Source organism: Heterodontus francisci, chromosome 41 (genome assembly GCF_036365525.1).
Source record: "Heterodontus francisci isolate sHetFra1 chromosome 41, sHetFra1.hap1, whole genome shotgun sequence".
In the NCBI taxonomy this organism is placed as follows: domain Eukaryota; kingdom Metazoa; phylum Chordata; class Chondrichthyes; order Heterodontiformes; family Heterodontidae; genus Heterodontus; species Heterodontus francisci.
In genome coordinates, this window is record NC_090411.1 from 9762412 (window position 1) to 9776690 (window position 14279).

General features: G+C 58.0%; 25 non-coding genes across 25 annotated transcripts; all 25 read left to right on the plus strand.

Moving 5' to 3' along the window:
- The first annotated feature begins 30 nt into the window (after positions 1–30).
- Positions 31–221, plus strand: LOC137354921 (U2 spliceosomal RNA). The gene has a single exon (XR_010970571.1). It is a non-coding gene; the product is annotated as a U2 spliceosomal RNA (small nuclear RNA).
- Positions 222–607: 386 nt separating this feature from the next.
- On the plus strand, positions 608–798 carry LOC137354922 (U2 spliceosomal RNA). The gene has a single exon (XR_010970572.1). It is a non-coding gene; the product is annotated as a U2 spliceosomal RNA (small nuclear RNA).
- Positions 799–1184: 386 nt separating this feature from the next.
- LOC137353730 (U2 spliceosomal RNA) lies at positions 1185–1375 on the plus strand. The gene has a single exon (XR_010969883.1). It is a non-coding gene; the product is annotated as a U2 spliceosomal RNA (small nuclear RNA).
- Positions 1376–1761: 386 nt separating this feature from the next.
- On the plus strand, positions 1762–1952 carry LOC137354924 (U2 spliceosomal RNA). The gene has a single exon (XR_010970574.1). It is a non-coding gene; the product is annotated as a U2 spliceosomal RNA (small nuclear RNA).
- Positions 1953–2338: 386 nt separating this feature from the next.
- On the plus strand, positions 2339–2529 carry LOC137354925 (U2 spliceosomal RNA). Its single transcript, XR_010970575.1, has one exon. It is a non-coding gene; the product is annotated as a U2 spliceosomal RNA (small nuclear RNA).
- A 386-nt stretch (positions 2530–2915) lies between these two features.
- Positions 2916–3106, plus strand: LOC137353833 (U2 spliceosomal RNA). The gene has a single exon (XR_010969985.1). It is a non-coding gene; the product is annotated as a U2 spliceosomal RNA (small nuclear RNA).
- A 386-nt stretch (positions 3107–3492) lies between these two features.
- On the plus strand, positions 3493–3683 carry LOC137354926 (U2 spliceosomal RNA). The gene has a single exon (XR_010970576.1). It is a non-coding gene; the product is annotated as a U2 spliceosomal RNA (small nuclear RNA).
- A 386-nt stretch (positions 3684–4069) lies between these two features.
- LOC137354927 (U2 spliceosomal RNA) lies at positions 4070–4260 on the plus strand. Its single transcript, XR_010970577.1, has one exon. It is a non-coding gene; the product is annotated as a U2 spliceosomal RNA (small nuclear RNA).
- Positions 4261–4646: 386 nt separating this feature from the next.
- On the plus strand, positions 4647–4837 carry LOC137354929 (U2 spliceosomal RNA). Its single transcript, XR_010970578.1, has one exon. It is a non-coding gene; the product is annotated as a U2 spliceosomal RNA (small nuclear RNA).
- Positions 4838–5223: 386 nt separating this feature from the next.
- LOC137353731 (U2 spliceosomal RNA) lies at positions 5224–5414 on the plus strand. Its single transcript, XR_010969884.1, has one exon. It is a non-coding gene; the product is annotated as a U2 spliceosomal RNA (small nuclear RNA).
- A 386-nt stretch (positions 5415–5800) lies between these two features.
- LOC137354930 (U2 spliceosomal RNA) lies at positions 5801–5991 on the plus strand. The gene has a single exon (XR_010970579.1). It is a non-coding gene; the product is annotated as a U2 spliceosomal RNA (small nuclear RNA).
- Positions 5992–6377: 386 nt separating this feature from the next.
- Positions 6378–6568, plus strand: LOC137354931 (U2 spliceosomal RNA). The gene has a single exon (XR_010970580.1). It is a non-coding gene; the product is annotated as a U2 spliceosomal RNA (small nuclear RNA).
- Positions 6569–6954: 386 nt separating this feature from the next.
- LOC137353835 (U2 spliceosomal RNA) lies at positions 6955–7145 on the plus strand. Its single transcript, XR_010969987.1, has one exon. It is a non-coding gene; the product is annotated as a U2 spliceosomal RNA (small nuclear RNA).
- Positions 7146–7530: 385 nt separating this feature from the next.
- Positions 7531–7721, plus strand: LOC137354932 (U2 spliceosomal RNA). The gene has a single exon (XR_010970581.1). It is a non-coding gene; the product is annotated as a U2 spliceosomal RNA (small nuclear RNA).
- A 386-nt stretch (positions 7722–8107) lies between these two features.
- On the plus strand, positions 8108–8298 carry LOC137353898 (U2 spliceosomal RNA). Its single transcript, XR_010970049.1, has one exon. It is a non-coding gene; the product is annotated as a U2 spliceosomal RNA (small nuclear RNA).
- Positions 8299–8684: 386 nt separating this feature from the next.
- Positions 8685–8875, plus strand: LOC137354933 (U2 spliceosomal RNA). Its single transcript, XR_010970582.1, has one exon. It is a non-coding gene; the product is annotated as a U2 spliceosomal RNA (small nuclear RNA).
- A 386-nt stretch (positions 8876–9261) lies between these two features.
- Positions 9262–9452, plus strand: LOC137355093 (U2 spliceosomal RNA). Its single transcript, XR_010970736.1, has one exon. It is a non-coding gene; the product is annotated as a U2 spliceosomal RNA (small nuclear RNA).
- Positions 9453–9838: 386 nt separating this feature from the next.
- LOC137353924 (U2 spliceosomal RNA) lies at positions 9839–10029 on the plus strand. The gene has a single exon (XR_010970074.1). It is a non-coding gene; the product is annotated as a U2 spliceosomal RNA (small nuclear RNA).
- Positions 10030–10415: 386 nt separating this feature from the next.
- On the plus strand, positions 10416–10606 carry LOC137355228 (U2 spliceosomal RNA). The gene has a single exon (XR_010970863.1). It is a non-coding gene; the product is annotated as a U2 spliceosomal RNA (small nuclear RNA).
- Positions 10607–10992: 386 nt separating this feature from the next.
- Positions 10993–11183, plus strand: LOC137354934 (U2 spliceosomal RNA). The gene has a single exon (XR_010970583.1). It is a non-coding gene; the product is annotated as a U2 spliceosomal RNA (small nuclear RNA).
- A 386-nt stretch (positions 11184–11569) lies between these two features.
- On the plus strand, positions 11570–11760 carry LOC137353836 (U2 spliceosomal RNA). The gene has a single exon (XR_010969988.1). It is a non-coding gene; the product is annotated as a U2 spliceosomal RNA (small nuclear RNA).
- Positions 11761–12146: 386 nt separating this feature from the next.
- LOC137354936 (U2 spliceosomal RNA) lies at positions 12147–12337 on the plus strand. Its single transcript, XR_010970585.1, has one exon. It is a non-coding gene; the product is annotated as a U2 spliceosomal RNA (small nuclear RNA).
- Positions 12338–12723: 386 nt separating this feature from the next.
- LOC137354937 (U2 spliceosomal RNA) lies at positions 12724–12914 on the plus strand. Its single transcript, XR_010970586.1, has one exon. It is a non-coding gene; the product is annotated as a U2 spliceosomal RNA (small nuclear RNA).
- Positions 12915–13300: 386 nt separating this feature from the next.
- On the plus strand, positions 13301–13491 carry LOC137354938 (U2 spliceosomal RNA). The gene has a single exon (XR_010970587.1). It is a non-coding gene; the product is annotated as a U2 spliceosomal RNA (small nuclear RNA).
- Positions 13492–13877: 386 nt separating this feature from the next.
- LOC137354939 (U2 spliceosomal RNA) lies at positions 13878–14068 on the plus strand. The gene has a single exon (XR_010970588.1). It is a non-coding gene; the product is annotated as a U2 spliceosomal RNA (small nuclear RNA).
- The last annotated feature ends 211 nt before the right edge of the window (positions 14069–14279 follow it).

Here is a 14279-nt window from a genome sequence, read left to right on the forward strand (position 1 = left end):
GACGCGCGCAGCAAACGCAGTTTTACGGCCATCGCTTCTCGGCCTTTTGGCTAAGATCAAGTGTAGTATCTGTTCTTATCAGTTTAATATCTGATACGTCCCCTATCTGGGGACCAAATATTAAATTGATTTTTGGGACAGGGAGATGGAACAGGGGCTTGCCCCGTCCACTCCATGCATCCACCTGGTATTGCAGTGTTTCCAGGAGCGGTGCAGCTTCCCCCCTCCATGGGGGCGAGACCCCTGCTGAAAAATAGAATTCGCAATAGTGACGGCGCTGCTGCTCGGCTGACTTTGCTGCAGTTTTCCGTGGGCGCTACGCTGCCCCCTGTTGGATTGCCCCGCAGTTGCAGGCCGCCCTTTGCTGCCCAGCGCGCGCGTGTCTTTTTTTCTGCGCAATGCCTCGTGAAGAAGCGCAAGGAATGGCTGCGCGTGGCATGCACGCGTGCTTTCCTTTCTGCTTGCAAGGCCCGGCAACAAAAGGAGCTCTGGCTCAAAGACCGCCCGCCGTCGCCTCTTTCGCCCTAGGCTCGCCCACCCGGCGGCTACTTTGAGGTAGAGGCCGCACGCCGGGCCTGACGCGCGCAGCAAACGCAGTTTTACGGCCATCGCTTCTCGGCCTTTTGGCTAAGATCAAGTGTAGTATCTGTTCTTATCAGTTTAATATCTGATACGTCCCCTATCTGGGGACCAAATATTAAATTGATTTTTGGGACAGGGAGATGGAACAGGGGCTTGCCCCGTCCACTCCATGCATCCACCTGGTATTGCAGTGTTTCCAGGAGCGGTGCAGCTTCCCCCCTCCATGGGTGCGAGACCCCTGCTGAAAAATAGAATTCGCAATAGTGACGGCGCTGCTGCTCGGCTGACTTTGCTGCAGTTTTCCGTGGGCGCTACGCTGCCCCCTGTTGGATTGCCCCGCAGTTGCAGGCCGCCCTTTGCTGCACAGCGCGCGCGTGTCTTTTTTTCTGCGCAATGCCTCGCGAAGAAGTGCGAGGAATGGCTGCGCGTGGCATGCACGCGTGCTTTCCTTTCTGCTTGCAAGGCCCGGCAACAAAAGGAGCTCTGGCTCAAAGACCGCCCGCCGTCGCCTCTTTCGCCCTAGGCTCGCCCACCCGGCGGCTACTTTGAGGTAGAGGCCGCACGCCGGGCCTGACGCGTGCAGCAAACGCAGTTTTACGGCCATCGCTTCTCGGCCTTTTGGCTAAGATCAAGTGTAGTATCTGTTCTTATCAGTTTAATATCTGATACGTCCCCTATCTGGGGGCCAAATATTAAATTGATTTTTGGGACAGGGAGATGGAACAGGGGCTTGCCCCGTCCACTCCATGCATCCACCTGGTATTGCAGTGTTTCCAGGAGCGGTGCAGCTTCCCCCCTCCATGGGGGCAAGACCCCTGCTGAAAAATAGAATTCGCAATAGTGACGGCGCTGCTGCTCGGCTGACTTTGCTGCAGTTTTCTGTGGGCGCTACGCTGCCCCCTGTTGGATTGCCCCGCAGTTGCAGGCCGCCCTTTGCTGCCCAGCGCGCGCGTGTCTTTTTTCCTGCGCAATGCCTCGCGCAGAAGCGCAAGGAATGGCTGCGCGTTGCATGCACGCGTGCTTTCCATTCTGCTTGCAAGGCCCGGCAACAAAAGGAGCTCTGGCTCAAAGACCGCCCGCCGTCGCCTCTTTCGCCCTAGGCTCGCCCACCCGGCGGCTACTTTGAGGTAGAGGCCGCACGCCGGGCCTGACGCGCGCAGCAAACGCAGTTTTACGGCCATCGCTTCTCGGCCTTTTGGCTAAGATCAAGTGTAGTATCTGTTCTTATCAGTTTAATATCTGATACGTCCCCTATCTGGGGACCAAATATTAAATTGATTTTTGGGACAGGGAGATGGAACAGGGGCTTGCCCCGTCCACTCCATGCATCCACCTGGTATTGCAGTGTTTCCAGGAGCGGTGCAGCTTCCCCCCTCCATGGGGGCGAGACCCCTGCTGAAAAATAGAATTCGCAATAGTGACGGCGCTGCTGCTCGGCTGACTTTGCTGCAGTTTTCCGTGGGCGCTACGCTGCCCCCTGTTGGATTGCCCCGCAGTTGCAGGCCGCCCTTTGCTGCCCAGCGCGCGCGTGTCTTTTTTTCTGCGCAATGCCTCGTGAAGAAGCGCAAGGAATGGCTGCGCGTGGCATGCACGCGTGCTTTCCTTTCTGCTTGCAAGGCCCGGCAACAAAAGGAGCTCTGGCTCAAAGACCGCCCGCCGTCGCCTCTTTCGTCCTAGGCTCGCCCACCCGGCGGCTACTTTGAGGTAGAGGCCGCACGCCGGGCCTGACGCGCGCAGCAAACGCAGTTTTACGGCCATCGCTTCTCGGCCTTTTGGCTAAGATCAAGTGTAGTATCTGTTCTTATCAGTTTAATATCTGATACGTCCCCTATCTGGGGACCAAATATTAAATTGATTTTTGGGACAGGGAGATGGAACAGGGGCTTGCCCCGTCCACTCCATGCATCCACCTGGTATTGCAGTGTTTCCAGGAGCGGTGCAGCTTCCCCCCTCCATGGGTGCGAGACCCCTGCTGAAAAATAGAATTCGCAATAGTGACGGCGCTGCTGCTCGGCTGACTTTGCTGCAGTTTTCCGTGGGCGCTACGCTGCCCCCTGTTGGATTGCCCCGCAGTTGCAGGCCACCCTTTGCTGCCCAGCGCGCGCGTGTCTTTTTTCCTGCGCAATGCCTCGCGCAGAAGCGCAAGGAATGGCTGCGCGTGGCATGCACGCGTGCTTTCCTTTCTGCTTGCAAGGCCCGGCAACAAAAGGAGCTCTGGCTCAAAGACCGCCCGCCGTCGCCTCTTTCGCCCTAGGCTCGCCCACCCGGCGGCTACTTTGAGGTAGAGGCCGCACGCCGGGCCTGACGCGCGCAGCGAACGCAGTTTTACGGCCATCGCTTCTCGGCCTTATGGCTAAGATCAAGTGTAGTATCTGTTCTTATCAGTTTAATATCTGATACGTCCCCTATCTGGGGACCAAATATTAAATTGATTTTTGGGACAGGGAGATGGAACAGGGGCTTGCCCCGTTCACTCCATGCATCCACCTGGTATTGCAGTGTTTCCAGGAGCGGTGCAGCTTCCCCCCTCCATGGGGGCGAGACCCCTGCTGAAAAATAGAATTCGCAATAGTGACGGCGCTGCTGCTCGGCTGACTTTGCTGCAGTTTTCCGTGGGCGCTACGCTGCCCCCTGTTGGATTGCCCCGCAGTTGCAGGCCGCCCTTTGCTGCCCAGCGCGCGCGTGTCTTTTTTCCTGCGCAATGCCTCGCGCAGAAGCGCAAGGAATGGCTGCGCGTGGCATGCACGCGTGCTTTCCTTTCTGCTTGCAAGGCCCGGCAACAAAAGGAGCTCTGGCTCAAAGACCGCCCGCCGTCGCCTCTTTCGCCCTAGGCTCGCCCACCCGGCGGCTACTTTGAGGTAGAGGCCGCACGCCGGGCCTGACGCGCGCAGCAAACGCAGTTTTACGGCCATCGCTTCTCGGCCTTTTGGCTAAGATCAAGTGTAGTATCTGTTCTTATCAGTTTAATATCTGATACGTCCCCTATCTGGGGACCAAATATTAAATTGATTTTTGGGACAGGGAGATGGAACAGGGGCTTGCCCCGTCCACTCCATGCATCCACCTGGTATTGCAGTGTTTCCAGGAGCGGTGCAGCTTCCCCCCTCCATGGGGGCGAGACCCCTGCTGAAAAATAGAATTCGCAATAGTGACGGCGCTGCTGCTCGGCTGACTTTGCTGCAGTTTTCCGTGGGCGCTACGCTGCCCCCTGTTGGATTGCCCCGCAGTTGCAGGCCGCCCTTTGCTGCCCAGCGCGCGCGTGTCTTTTTTCCTGCGCAATGCCTCGCGCAGAAGCGCAAGGAATGGCTGCGCGTGGCATGCACGCGTGCTTTCCTTTCTGCTTGCAAGGCCCGGCAACAAAAGCAGCTCTGGCTCAAAGACCGCCCGCCGTCGCCTCTTTCGCCCTAGGCTCGCCCACCCGGCGGCTACTTTGAGGTAGAGGCCGCACGCCGGGCCTGACGCGCGCAGCAAACGCAGTTTTACGGCCATCGCTTCTCGGCCTTTTGGCTAAGATCAAGTGTAGTATCTGTTCTTATCAGTTTAATATCTGATACGTCCCCTATCTGGGGACCAAATATTAAATTGATTTTTGGGACAGGGAGATGGAACAGGGGCTTGCCCCGTCCACTCCATGCATCCACCTGGTATTGCAGTGTTTCCAGGAGCGGTGCAGCTTCCCCCCTCCATGGGGGCGAGACCCCTGCTGAAAAATAGAATTCGCAATAGTGACGGCGCTGCTGCTCGGCTGACTTTGCTGCAGTTTTCCGTGGGCGCTACGCTGCCCCCTGTTGGATTGCCCCGCAGTTGCAGGCCGCCCTTTGCTGCCCAGCGCGCGCGTGTCTTTTTTTCTGCGCAATGCCTCGTGAAGAAGCGCAAGGAATGGCTGCGCGTGGCATGCACGCGTGCTTTCCTTTCTGCTTGCAAGGCCCGGCAACAAAAGGAGCTCTGGCTCAAAGACCGCCCGCCGTCGCCTCTTTCGCCCTAGGCTCGCCCACCCGGCGGCTACTTTGAGGTAGAGGCCGCACGCCGGGCCTGACGCGCGCAGCAAACGCAGTTTTACGGCCATCGCTTCTCGGCCTTTTGGCTAAGATCAAGTGTAGTATCTGTTCTTATCAGTTTAATATCTGATACGTCCCCTATCTGGGGACCAAATATTAAATTGATTTTTGGGACAGGGAGATGGAACAGGGGCTTGCCCCGTCCACTCCATGCATCCACCTGGTATTGCAGTGTTTCCAGGAGCGGTGCAGCTTCCCCCCTCCATGGGTGCGAGACCCCTGCTGAAAAATAGAATTCGCAATAGTGACGGCGCTGCTGCTCGGCTGACTTTGCTGCAGTTTTCCGTGGGCGCTACGCTGCCCCCTGTTGGATTGCCCCGCAGTTGCAGGCCGCCCTTTGCTGCACAGCGCGCGCGTGTCTTTTTTTCTGCGCAATGCCTCGCGAAGAAGTGCGAGGAATGGCTGCGCGTGGCATGCACGCGTGCTTTCCTTTCTGCTTGCAAGGCCCGGCAACAAAAGGAGCTCTGGCTCAAAGACCGCCCGCCGTCGCCTCTTTCGCCCTAGGCTCGCCCACCCGGCGGCTACTTTGAGGTAGAGGCCGCACGCCGGGCCTGACGCGTGCAGCAAACGCAGTTTTACGGCCATCGCTTCTCGGCCTTTTGGCTAAGATCAAGTGTAGTATCTGTTCTTATCAGTTTAATATCTGATACGTCCCCTATCTGGGGGCCAAATATTAAATTGATTTTTGGGACAGGGAGATGGAACAGGGGCTTGCCCCGTCCACTCCATGCATCCACCTGGTATTGCAGTGTTTCCAGGAGCGGTGCAGCTTCCCCCCTCCATGGGGGCAAGACCCCTGCTGAAAAATAGAATTCGCAATAGTGACGGCGCTGCTGCTCGGCTGACTTTGCTGCAGTTTTCTGTGGGCGCTACGCTGCCCCCTGTTGGATTGCCCCGCAGTTGCAGGCCGCCCTTTGCTGCCCAGCGCGCGCGTGTCTTTTTTCCTGCGCAATGCCTCGCGCAGAAGCGCAAGGAATGGCTGCGCGTTGCATGCACGCGTGCTTTCCTTTCTGCTTGCAAGGCCCGGCAACAAAAGGAGCTCTGGCTCAAAGACCGCCCGCCGTCGCCTCTTTCGCCCTAGGCTCGCCCACCCGGCGGCTACTTTGAGGTAGAGGCCGCACGCCGGGCCTGACGCGCGCAGCAAACGCAGTTTTACGGCCATCGCTTCTCGGCCTTTTGGCTAAGATCAAGTGTAGTATCTGTTCTTATCAGTTTAATATCTGATACGTCCCCTATCTGGGGACCAAATATTAAATTGATTTTTGGGACAGGGAGATGGAACAGGGGCTTGCCCCGTCCACTCCATGCATCCACCTGGTATTGCAGTGTTTCCAGGAGCGGTGCAGCTTCCCCCCTCCATGGGGGCGAGACCCCTGCTGAAAAATAGAATTCGCAATAGTGACGGCGCTGCTGCTCGGCTGACTTTGCTGCAGTTTTCCGTGGGCGCTACGCTGCCCCCTGTTGGATTGCCCCGCAGTTGCAGGCCGCCCTTTGCTGCCCAGCGCGCGCGTGTCTTTTTTTCTGCGCAATGCCTCGTGAAGAAGCGCAAGGAATGGCTGCGCGTGGCATGCACGCGTGCTTTCCTTTCTGCTTGCAAGGCCCGGCAACAAAAGGAGCTCTGGCTCAAAGACCGCCCGCCGTCGCCTCTTTCGTCCTAGGCTCGCCCACCCGGCGGCTACTTTGAGGTAGAGGCCGCACGCCGGGCCTGACGCGCGCAGCAAACGCAGTTTTACGGCCATCGCTTCTCGGCCTTTTGGCTAAGATCAAGTGTAGTATCTGTTCTTATCAGTTTAATATCTGATACGTCCCCTATCTGGGGACCAAATATTAAATTGATTTTTGGGACAGGGAGATGGAACAGGGGCTTGCCCCGTCCACTCCATGCATCCACCTGGTATTGCAGTGTTTCCAGGAGCGGTGCAGCTTCCCCCCTCCATGGGTGCGAGACCCCTGCTGAAAAATAGAATTCGCAATAGTGACGGCGCTGCTGCTCGGCTGACTTTGCTGCAGTTTTCCGTGGGCGCTACGCTGCCCCCTGTTGGATTGCCCCGCAGTTGCAGGCCGCCCTTTGCTGCCCAGCGCGCGCGTGTCTTTTTTCCTGCGCAATGCCTCGCGCAGAAGCGCAAGGAATGGCTGCGCGTGGCATGCACGCGTGCTTTCCTTTCTGCTTGCAAGGCCCGGCAACAAAAGGAGCTCTGGCTCAAAGACCGCCCGCCGTCGCCTCTTTCGCCCTAGGCTCGCCCACCCGGCGGCTACTTTGAGGTAGAGGCCGCACGCCGGGCCTGACGCGCGCAGCGAACGCAGTTTTACGGCCATCGCTTCTCGGCCTTATGGCTAAGATCAAGTGTAGTATCTGTTCTTATCAGTTTAATATCTGATACGTCCCCTATCTGGGGACCAAATATTAAATTGATTTTTGGGACAGGGAGATGGAACAGGGGCTTGCCCCGTTCACTCCATGCATCCACCTGGTATTGCAGTGTTTCCAGGAGCGGTGCAGCTTCCCCCCTCCATGGGGGCGAGACCCCTGCTGAAAAATAGAATTCGCAATAGTGACGGCGCTGCTGCTCGGCTGACTTTGCTGCAGTTTTCCGTGGGCGCTACGCTGCCCCCTGTTGGATTGCCCCGCAGTTGCAGGCCGCCCTTTGCTGCCCAGCGCGCGCGTGTCTTTTTTCCTGCGCAATGCCTCGCGCAGAAGCGCAAGGAATGGCTGCGCGTGGCATGCACGCGTGCTTTCCTTTCTGCTTGCAAGGCCCGGCAACAAAAGGAGCTCTGGCTCAAAGACCGCCGCCGTCGCCTCTTTCGCCCTAGGCTCGCCCACCCGGCGGCTACTTTGAGGTAGAGGCCGCACGCCGGGCCTGACGCGCGCAGCAAACGCAGTTTTACGGCCATCGCTTCTCGGCCTTTTGGCTAAGATCAAGTGTAGTATCTGTTCTTATCAGTTTAATATCTGATACGTCCCCTATCTGGGGACCAAATATTAAATTGATTTTTGGGACAGGGAGATGGAACAGGGGCTTGCCCCGTCCACTCCATGCATCCACCTGGTATTGCAGTGTTTCCAGGAGCGGTGCAGCTTCCCCCCTCCATGGGTGCGAGACCCCTGCTGAAAAATAGAATTCGCAATAGTGACGGCGCTGCTGCTCGGCTGACTTTGCTGCAGTTTTCCGTGGGCGCTACGCTGCCCCCTGTTGGATTGGCCCGCAGTTGCAGGCCGCCCTTTGCTGCCCAGCGCGCGCGTGTCTTTTTTCCTGCGCAATGCCTCGCGCAGAAGCGCAAGGAATGGCTGCGCGTGGCATGCACGCGTGCTTTCCTTTCTGCTTGCAAGGCCCGGCAACAAAAGGAGCTCTGGCTCAAAGACCGCCCGCCGTCGCCTCTTTCGCCCTAGGCTCGCCCACCCGGCGGCTACTTTGAGGTAGAGGCCGCACGCCGGGCCTGACGCGCGCAGCGAACGCAGTTTTACGGCCATCGCTTCTCGGCCTTATGGCTAAGATCAAGTGTAGTATCTGTTCTTATCAGTTTAATATCTGATACGTCCCCTATCTGGGGACCAAATATTAAATGGATTTTTGGGACAGGGAGATGGAACAGGGGCTTGCCCCGTTCACTCCATGCATCCACCTGGTATTGCAGTGTTTCCAGGAGCGGTGCAGCTTCCCCCCTCCATGGGGGCGAGACCCCTGCTGAAAAATAGAATTCGCAATAGTGACGGCGCTGCTGCTCGGCTGACTTTGCTGCAGTTTTCCGTGGGTGCTACGCTGCCCCCTGTTGGATTGCCCCGCAGTTGCAGGCCGCCCTTTGCTGCCCAGCGCGCGCGTGTCTTTTTTCCTGCGCAATGCCTCGCGCAGAAGCGCAAGGAATGGCTGCGCGTGGCATGCACGCGTGCTTTCCTTTCTGCTTGCAAGGCCCGGCAACAAAAGGAGCTCTGGCTCAAAGACCGCCCGCCGTCGCCTCTTTCGCCCTAGGCTCGCCCACCCGGCGGCTACTTTGAGGTAGAGGCCGCACGCCGGGCCTGACGCGCGCAGCAAACGCAGTTTTACGGCCATCGCTTCTCGGCCTTTTGGCTAAGATCAAGTGTAGTATCTGTTCTTATCAGTTTAATATCTGATACGTCCCCTATCTGGGGACCAAATATTAAATTGATTTTTGGGACAGGGAGATGGAACAGGGGCTTGCCCCGTCCACTCCATGCATCCACCTGGTATTGCAGTGTTTCCAGGAGCGGTGCAGCTTCCCCCCTCCATGGGGGCGAGACCCCTGCTGAAAAATAGAATTCGCAATAGTGACGGTGCTGCTGCTCGGCTGACTTTGCTGCAGTTTTCCGTGGGCGCTACGCTGCCCCCTGTTGGATTGCCCCGCAGTTGCAGGCCGCCCTTTGCTGCCCAGCGCGCGCGTGTCTTTTTTCCTGCGCAATGCCTCGCGCAGAAGCGCAAGGAATGGCTGCGCGTGGCATGCACGCGTGCTTTCCTTTCTGCTTGCAAGGCCCGGCAACAAAAGGAGCTCTGGCTCAAAGACCGCCCGCCGTCGCCTCTTTCGCCCTAGGCTCGCCCACCCGGCGGCTACTTTGAGGTAGAGGCCGCACGCCGGGCCTGACGCGCGCAGCAAACGCAGTTTTACGGCCATCGCTTCTCGGCCTTTTGGCTAAGATCAAGTGTAGTATCTGTTCTTATCAGTTTAATATCTGATACGTCCCCTATCTGGGGACCAAATATTAAATTGATTTTTGGGACAGGGAGATGGATGAGGGGCTTGCCCCGTCCACTCCATGCATCCACCTGGTATTGCAGTGTTTCCAGGAGCGGTGCAGCTTCCCCCCTCCATGGGTGCGAGACCCCTGCTGAAAAATAGAATTCGCAATAGTGACGGCGCTGCTGCTCGGCTGACTTTGCTGCAGTTTTCCGTGGGCGCTACGCTGCCCCCTGTTGGATTGCCCCGCAGTTGCAGGCCGCCCTTTGCTGCCCAGCGCGCGCGTGTCTTTTTTCCTGCGCAATGCCTCGCGCAGAAGCGCAAGGAATGGCTGCGCGTGGCATGCACGCGTGATTTCCTTTCTGCTTGCAAGGCCCGGCAACAAAAGGAGCTCTGGCTCAAAGACCGCCCGCCGTCGCCTCTTTCGCCCTAGGCTCGCCCACCCGGCGGCTACTTTGAGGTAGAGGCCGCACGCCGGGCCTGACGCGCGCAGCGAACGCAGTTTTACGGCCATCGCTTCTCGGCCTTATGGCTAAGATCAAGTGTAGTATCTGTTCTTATCAGTTTAATATCTGATACGTCCCCTATCTGGGGACCAAATATTAAATTGATTTTTGGGACAGGGAGACGGAACAGGGGCTTGCCCCGTTCACTCCATGCATCCACCTGGTATTGCAGTGTTTCCAGGAGCGGTGCAGCTTCCCCCCTCCATGGGGGCGAGACCCCTGCTGAAAAATAGAATTCGCAATAGTGACGGCGCTGCTGCTCGGCTGACTTTGCTGCAGTTTTCCGTGGGCGCTACGCTGCCCCCTGTTGGATTGCCCCGCAGTTGCAGGCCGCCCTTTGCTGCCCAGCGCGCGCGTGTCTTTTTTCCTGCGCAATGCCTCGCGCAGAAGCGCAAGGAATGGCTGCGCGTGGCATGCACGCGTGCTTTCCTTTCTGCTTGCAAGGCCCGGCAACAAAAGGAGCTCTGGCTCAAAGACCGCCCGCCGTCGCCTCTTTCGCCCTAGGCTCGCCCACCCGGCGGCTACTTTGAGGTAGAGGCCGCACGCCGGGCCTGACGCGCGCAGCAAACGCAGTTTTACGGCCATCGCTTCTCGGCCTTTTGGCTAAGATCAAGTGTAGTATCTGTTCTTATCAGTTTAATATCTGATAGGTCCCCTATCTGGGGACCAAATATTAAATTGATTTTTGGGACAGGGAGATGGAACAGGGGCTTGCCCCGTCCACTCCATGCATCCACCTGGTATTGCAGTGTTTCCAGGAGCGGTGCAGCTTCCCCCCTCCATGGGGGCGAGACCCCTGCTGAAAAATAGAATTCGCAATAGTGACGGCGCTGCTGCTCGGCTGACTTTGCTGCAGTTTTCCGTGGGCGCTACGCTGCCCCCTGTTGGATTGCCCCGCAGTTGCAGGCCGCCCTTTGCTGCCCAGCGCGCGCGTGTCTTTTTTTCTGCGCAATGCCTCGTGAAGAAGCGCAAGGAATGGCTGCGCGTGGCATGCACGCGTGCTTTCCTTTCTGCTTGCAAGGCCCGGCAACAAAAGGAGCTCTGGCTCAAAGACCGCCCGCCGTCGCCTCTTTCGCCCTAGGCTCGCCCACCCGGCGGCTACTTTGAGGTAGAGGCCGCACGCCGGGCCTGACGCGCGCAGCAAACGCAGTTTTACGGCCATCGCTTCTCGGCCTTTTGGCTAAGATCAAGTGTAGTATCTGTTCTTATCAGTTTAATATCTGATACGTCCCCTATCTGGGGACCAAATATTAAATTGATTTTTGGGACAGGGAGATGGAACAGGGGCTTGCCCCGTCCACTCCATGCATCCACCTGGTATTGCAGTGTTTCCAGGAGCGGTGCAGCTTCCCCCCTCCATGGGTGCGAGACCCCTGCTGAAAAATAGAATTCGCAATAGTGACGGCGCTGCTGCTCGGCTGACTTTGCTGCAGTTTTCCGTGGGCGCTACGCTGCCCCCTGTTGGATTGCCCCGCAGTTGCAGGCCGCCCTTTGCTGCCCAGCGCGCGCGTGTCTTTTTTCCTGCGCAATGCCTCGCGCAGAAGCGCAAGGAATGGCTGCGCGTGGCATGCACGCGTGATTTCCTTTCTGCTTGCAAGGCCCGGCAACAAAAGGAGCTCTGGCTCAAAGACCGCCCGCCGTCGCCTCTTTCGCCCTAGGCTCGCCCACCCGGCGGCTACTTTGAGGTAGAGGCCGCACGCCGGGCCTGACGCGCGCAGCGAACGCAGTTTTACGGCCATCGCTTCTCGGCCTTATGGCTAAGATCAAGTGTAGTATCTGTTCTTATCAGTTTAATATCTGATACGTCCCCTATCTGGGGACCAAATATTAAATTGATTTTTGGGACAGGGAGATGGAACAGGGGCTTGCCCCGTTCACTCCATGCATCCACCTGGTATTGCAGTGTTTCCAGGAGCGGTGCAGCTTCCCCCCTCCATGGGGGCGAGACCCCTGCTGAAAAATAGAATTCGCAATAGTGACGGCGCTGCTGCTCGGCTGACTTTGCTGCAGTTTTCCGTGGGCGCTACGCTGCCCCCTGTTGGATTGCCCCGCAGTTGCAGGCCGCCCTTTGCTGCCCAGCGCGCGCGTGTCTTTTTTCCTGCGCAATGCCTCGCGCAGAAGCGCAAGGAATGGCTGCGCGTGGCATGCACGCGTGCTTTCCTTTCTGCTTGCAAGGCCCGGCAACAAAAGGAGCTCTGGCTCAAAGACCGCCCGCCGTCGCCTCTTTCGCCCTAGGCTCGCCCACCCGGCGGCTACTTTGAGGTAGAGGCCGCACGCCGGGCCTGACGCGCGCAGCAAACGCAGTTTTACGGCCATCGCTTCTCGGCCTTTTGGCTAAGATCAAGTGTAGTATCTGTTCTTATCAGTTTAATATCTGATACGTCCCCTATCTGGGGACCAAATATTAAATTGATTTTTGGGACAGGGAGATGGAACAGGGGCTTGCCCCGTCCACTCCATGCATCCACCTGGTATTGCAGTGTTTCCAGGAGCGGTGCAGCTTCCCCCCTCCATGGGTGCGAGACCCCTGCTGAAAAATAGAATTCGCAATAGTGACGGCGCTGCTGCTCGGCTGACTTTGCTGCAGTTTTCCGTGGGCGCTACGCTGCCCCCTGTTGGATTGCCCCGCAGTTGCAGGCCGCCCTTTGCTGCCCAGCGCGCGCGTGTCTTTTTTCCTGCGCAATGCCTCGCGCAGAAGCGCAAGGAATGGCTGCGCGTGGCATGCACGCGTGCTTTCCTTTCTGCTTGCAAGGCCCGGCAACAAAAGGAGCTCTGGCTCAAAGACCGCCCGCCGTCGCCTCTTTCGCCCTAGGCTCGCCCACCCGGCGGCTACTTTGAGGTAGAGGCCGCACGCCGGGCCTGACGCGCGCAGCAAACGCAGTTTTACGGCCATCGCTTCTCGGCCTTTTGGCTAAGATCAAGTGTAGTATCTGTTCTTATCAGTTTAATATCTGATACGTCCCCTATCTGGGGACCAAATATTAAATTGATTTTTGGGACAGGGAGATGGAACAGGGGCTTGCCCCGTCCACTCCATGCATCCACCTGGTATTGCAGTGTTTCCAGGAGCGGTGCAGCTTCCCCCCTCCATGGGGGCGAGACCCCTGCTGAAAAATAGAATTCGCAATAGTGACGGCGCTGCTGCTCGGCTGACTTTGCTGCAGTTTTCCGTGGGCGCTACGCTGCCCCCTGTTGGATTGCCCCGCAGTTGCAGGCCGCCCTTTGCTGCCCAGCGCGCGCGTGTCTTTTTTCCTGCGCAATGCCTCGCGCAGAAGCGCAAGGAATGGCTGCGCGTGGCATGCACGCGTGCTTTCCTTTCTGCTTGCAAGGCCCGGCAACAAAAGGAGCTCTGGCTCAAAGACCGCCCGCCGTCGCCTCTTTCGCCCTAGGCTCGCCCACCCGGCGGCTACTTTGAGGTAGAGGCCGCACGCCGGGCCTGACGCGCGCAGCAAACGCAGTTTTACGGCCATCGCTTCTCGGCCTTTTGGCTAAGATCAAGTGTAGTATCTGTTCTTATCAGTTTAATATCTGATACGTCCCCTATCTGGGGACCAAATATTAAATTGATTTTTGGGACAGGGAGATGGAACAGGGGCTTGCCCCGTCCACTCCATGCATCCACCTGGTATTGCAGTGTTTCCAGGAGCGGTGCAGCTTCCCCCCTCCATGGGGGCGAGACCCCTGCTGAAAAATAGAATTCGCAATAGTGACGGCGCTGCTGCTCGGCTGACTTTGCTGCAGTTTTCCGTGGGCGCTACGCTGCCCCCTGTTGGATTGCCCCGCAGTTGCAGGCCGCCCTTTGCTGCCCAGCGCGCGCGTGTCTTTTTTCCTGCGCAATGCCTCGTGCAGAAGCGCAAGGAATGGCTGCGCGTGGCATGCACGCGTGCTTTCCTTTCTGCTTGCAAGGCCCGGCAACAAAAGGAGCTCTGGCTCAAAGACCGCCCGCCGTCGCCTCTTTCGCCCTAGGCTCGCCCACCCGGCGGCTACTTTGAGGTAGAGGCCGCACGCCGGGCCTGACGCGCGCAGCAAACGCAGTTTTACGGCCATCGCTTCTCGGCCTTTTGGCTAAGATCAAGTGTAGTATCTGTTCTTATCAGTTTAATATCTGATACGTCCCCTATCTGGGGACCAAATATTAAATTGATTTTTGGGACAGGGAGATGGAACAGGGGCTTGCCCCGTCCACTCCATGCATCCACCTGGTATTGCAGTGTTTCCAGGAGCGGTGCAGCTTCCCCCCTCCATGGGGGCGAGACCCCTGCTGAAAAATAGAATTCGCAATAGTGACGGCGCTGCTGCTCGGCTGACTTTGCTGCAGTTTTCCGTGGGCGCTACGCTGCCCCCTGTTGGATTGCCCCGCAGTTGCAGGCCGCCCTTTGCTGCCCAGCGCGCGCGTGTCTTTTTTTCTGCGCAATGCCTCGTGAAGAAGCGCAAGGAATGGCTGCGC